This window comes from Artibeus jamaicensis, unplaced genomic scaffold (assembly GCF_021234435.1).
Source record: "Artibeus jamaicensis isolate MK-2021 breed Jamaican fruit bat unplaced genomic scaffold, CSHL_Jam_final contig_465, whole genome shotgun sequence".
NCBI lineage: Eukaryota > Metazoa > Chordata > Mammalia > Chiroptera > Phyllostomidae > Artibeus > Artibeus jamaicensis.
In genome coordinates, this window is record NW_026521843.1 from 39,253,231 (window position 1) to 39,258,374 (window position 5,144).

The 5,144-nt window shown below is 37.9% G+C and overlaps 1 pseudogene; it reads left to right on the forward strand.

Annotated features, from left to right (window-relative positions):
- The first annotated feature begins 3,582 nt into the window (after positions 1–3,582).
- On the forward strand, positions 3,583–3,980 carry LOC119047970 (40S ribosomal protein S24-like; annotated as a pseudogene).
- The last annotated feature ends 1,164 nt before the right edge of the window (positions 3,981–5,144 follow it).

Here is a 5,144-nt window from a genome sequence, read left to right on the forward strand (position 1 = left end):
TAGCCCTCTTTTGATAAAAATTTACTTTTAAAGGTCCCCTAAGAATTCTTCACTAATATTCTTCTAGTAAATTGTGGTTCAGAGCTCGCAAAGATTAAAAACATCAACAACTTATCAAGAAAGTCTCGTAGTTTAATAAGGCAATGATTTCCTATTCGCTTTTGAATTCTATGCCATACTCAAGACAGCAAAAAATTCTTAAAGATAATTTATATCATTATCTGTAGGCTTAGGTAACTCTAACCTGCTCCTGAAGTAGCACATTAAGGACCATTTTAGCCTGACAATAAAGCAAGACTGTGTTTACATATTGGACTACAATCACTGTTGGACTAATCTGTAAAGGGGAGATTTTCCTATTACATTTCAATAGCTCATCTACTTCTAACTGTTGTGAACTTTCTAAAGATGTGTTTTCATTTATAATAGCAGATCTTGCCGTGTGGTAATCTGGAATTGAAGTTTCAGTGACAGATTCATTCAACTAGCACTTTGCATGAGGCATTACTGCAAACATTACTTTTTTATAAAAAAAAATATATAAAAGTGACAAAACCTTCCAAAGATAATTTCTGCAATTTAGTAAACTAAGGATTTCCAGTCAGGCATCAGTTTCGGGTGTTTTTCATAATGGATTTTACAGCAGATGACCTGACAGGCAATCTCACGATCTGAGCGATCGGAGCCAGCGCCTCGCGGCGGGCACACAAGCTGCCGTCAGCAGCGCCGGCAGTGGCCCTCCCTTTCATGTGCTGTGCCTGCGAGTTAAGCACCGCGAATGTCCAGAGGTCCACACTGACCCCTTCACCTCTCGTCTGGGAAACATTCCTACTTGGAGCCATTCATTCTTGACAACAAACAGAGCAGGGCCACGGAGCTTGTTTTCAAAGGCCAACAGGAACAGCGATGAATGGAGCGTATCTGGTGTGACAATGGCTGGCAAGGACTGTGAATCAAATTGCAAACCCTCTGCCCTAGCAGAGAAGAATGGAAGAGAAGAAAAGAGGAAGGAGAAAGGGAGGTAGAGGAAGACAGTAGTGGCAGATGAGTAACCCTCCCCCCTTTGACGCCCCCTTCAACCCTATTTTATTTGCTTTGCCGACTCTCCTCCAGCTTTACCTCCTTGCCCCTGTCCACCCCCCCATTCACGAGTATATTATGTCAGATATGAGTATATGATACACTCACCACCCTGCTCAAACTGATAGTTTATTAAAGAAACACTAATTTCTGCAGAAGTCTCAGAGGATGGCCATCATTACGTGATATCACAGCCATAAATCTGGATACCCGTTTCCAAAGGCACTCAGTTCATTGTGCGTGGTCCCTTATACTTCAGCATCTATCGCTGTATATTACAGTCTTGAGGTTTCATTCTTACAACTAACATTACCCAGCAGTGTCTGGCCTAGTGAAGGCTGGACACTGTCATTTTTCTCTCCACTAAAACTGTTTATATTTGAATTAAGAATTTCATTTCTGTATCTTTGGTACATGCAGGTCATTTCTGCCCATGCAAAATGAAATAAAGTATTGATTACTTTTCTCTAAAAGCACATGGTATCAGTATTCTCTCTGGTTTTTTTTTCCCCCAAAAGCGTCCACTTCACTGTGAAATCTCCAGCCAGCAGGTAATAATTTTATCAAATAGAACCAGCCTATATGCTGTTCCTCAGCTTCACAAGAACGGCCTAGAATGTCAGGATAAAAATGTTCCAGTGAAGGATTCAGGAGAACAAGATTGTTGCTCTGGCCTTGGTGCTTACTAACATCGCTCTAATCTCTAACTTTTTATCAAACAGAAATTGCCTCTTTGCAGCTGGCAAGTCACTTAAACTCTCTTGACCTCAGTTTCCTCACTTGTACATGGAAGTACTTTGAAAATGGCAAAGTGCCATATCAAAGGCATGCTAATATTATCAGAACAGTTCATCATCACCACCACCCTCTTCGACCCCTCAGGTATAAGGCTGACATTTACATGGCTGCAAAATACAAGTGAATAAAAAAATAGGACTGATATTATGACTTTATTTAGTCACAACATTTAAATGAGGAGATGTTATCATTAATGGTAATTACCTAAGAATAAAAAAATCAATATGTTAATATCCCAGTATAAAAGATAAATAAGAATAGAAAATATTAAGGTAAAAAACAGAATAAATTGGTTTTTTAGACATTATTCAGAATTGAAGGAGGGAGCCATAAAATCAAGTTTATTTTTTTATCAAAATTTTAGAAAATAGTAATACAGTTTCTTTTGATTTACAGTGTAAGTCTCCTTTCAGGGAAAAAAATCAGACACAGGTGGTTTATTCCACTGAATCACTTTATAGTACTTGGAAGTTTTAAGTCATTTCAACACTTTCCTATTTGAATTAGGCTCCAAGCCAAAAATTAGTTTTACAACTGTCTACTTATCCATTTGATAAACATTTTTCTGATAATTATTCTCAAAGTACTTTTGTTTGAATTTGCATTAAGCTGTTTCAAAAAGCCCCTGGAAAAAGAAATAGAAAACAAATAAACAAAATTTGGGTATCCATATAACTTTATCAACATATATGTGTCTTTAAATTCAACCAACAACATTTTGTTGGAAATGAAACCATCAAAAACTGTTTACTCCATAAAAAGTGTTTTGAAGAACTGATAAAATTAACTAGCCATATTAAAATAAAACTTGAACTTTATTTTAATCTTATTAGCAGAATAACTCAGAAATATTACATTAATTAAATTGTCTGGATGATTGGCCTAATTTGGTATTTCATAGGTTGTCAGCAAAGGAATAAGGGTCCATAACATTCCTATGAATCCTAGTTTCGTGGTGAGGTCAATGTCTCCAGCACCAGTTTTTTCCTATACAATAGTTTATGACTTCACTCAGAATATACGAAACTGTGAATGGGCAAGTCATAACACTGCACGGTGCCCAATGTGGGTAGAGGTGTAGGACAAAATAAACTCAGCTACTAAAAGCAGACTAAATGCACTAGGTATATTCAGAAAAGCCAGGTATTACTACCTGGTAAAGTTGAACATGTTTAATCCTTCAATCTTTCAATTCCACTCTTAAATCAAGAAACCCTGGGCATCTAAAGGTATGTTTCAGAATGTGTATAGTAGATTTGTTTGTAATTGTCAAAAATACTACATAAATCAATATCTATAGACCGACCACAAAGTAAATGAAATTATTGTTGGATATTTATATAAGAAATACTAAATAATAGTGAAGATGAAATAGAGCTACAAGCATCAGCGTGTATGAATCTTTAAAAACTAACATTAGATTAAAAAAAAGTCACCAAATAATACATATGACTCCATATGTATAAAGTGCAAAAATAAACAAAATATTATTTAGGGATATAAACAAATGTGGCAAAGCCATAAAAAAGTGAGAAAAGATTTATATAAAATTTAAGTAGCAGTTATGTCTTGATGGGGAAGGGAGTCATTGGTAAAAATGTGATTGATACAAACAGAATATATGAAAAATACCCAAAAGATCATGCAGCATAAGAAGAGAACAGGTTTTTTCCCTCCCCGGCTGCTTGAGAATTGCCTGCCATCATGAACAACACAGTAACTATCTGAGCCAGGAAATCCATGACCAACAGACTACTTCAGCAAAAATAAATGGTCTTTGACATCCTTCACCCTGGGAAGGCAACAATACCTAAGACAAAAATTTGGCAAAAAATAGCCAAAATGTACAAGATCACACCAGATGTCATCTTTGTCATTGGATTCAGAACCCATTTTGGTAGTGGCAATGCAACTGGCTTTGACACGGACTGTGGTTCCTTAGATTACGCAAAAAAAAAAATGAACCCAAACACAGACTTGCAAGACGCGGCCTGTATGAGCAGAAGACCTCAAGAAAATAGCAAAAGGTGCACAAGGAGAAGGTGAAGAAATTCAAGGGGGCTGCAAAGGTTACTCTTGGTGCTGGAAGAACTGAGCTGTAGACGAGACAGCAGGAGTCAAAATTCTTCGGTGACTTTACCTGTGGTGAGTGTGCATGAGAGAATTAATAAACTAAGAACTTCGTTTTTTTAAAAAAGAAAGAAGAACAAAGCCATGGTTCCATGGAGTAAAAACAGAAGCTTAGGAAGAGTGGAGTAGGAGGCAGTTGTTGGAGGCTGGCATAAGGAGATTCTGATAGTCCCTTAGTATTTTGTACTTGCTACCACACTCCTGTAAACAACTTTGGCTCTTATCTCCTACTATTTTTTAACCTGGTTAAAAAATACTCTTTTATTTCTGAAAGCAAAACTAAGAACACATAAATTTGCTCTAATCGTGTGTACTCTTAGGCAATATGAATTCACCAGAAGAAAATAAAAACAAAATCAAGCTTTGGGCAAGCTCTCAGCACCCTACATCACAAAGAGCAAGAGCCTGAGGCCTCCCATTTCAGGTGTTGTGCTGAAATCACATGTTTAAGAGGTCAGGATGGTGTAGGGGGTGAGAGAAGGGGTGTTCACTCGAAAAAGACTGTGGGGTCCCTCCCTGAGCAGCAGTACCTCAATCTTACCCAATCAGAATGGCAATTCGTGAGCAGGTACCAGTGTCTGGACAGTCACTGCATGGACCAGAACCTGACAGGAAGAGAGCTTCAGCTTTGGGGAGGACTTAACTGGGTAGAGGAGGGCCCTTTATTTGGAACAACCAGGCAATAACAGGCTAAGCTTTTCATATACTAATAACCCACAGATTTTCTGAAATTATAAACTTAAGGTTAATTATTCCCTAATAATTTAAACATAACACAAATCTAGTCTACAGCTATGAAACAAAATTGTATCACCCTATTATAAACTCGGAACCAAATACATCACCTAATTCAGAAGTCAGTCTATTGACTCAAAAGGAAACCCAGCTTCAAGGTAGGATTCAGTGGAGTGCCTCAACTTCTCAAGGAGGGTTTTATTAGGAATCATCAGTGTAGCTCAACCTGACCTGGTAGCTCAAAAGACACAGGTGTATGAACTTAATTGTGGAAGGCCCTGGGTGGGCCTGACCATATCAGGTGTGCTGCTTAAAACGATGCCTAAAGGTTAGAGAGACTCTCTCTGTCCTGCTGGACTTGATGAAACAAGCCACCATGGATTTCACAGCTGTGAGGAAGC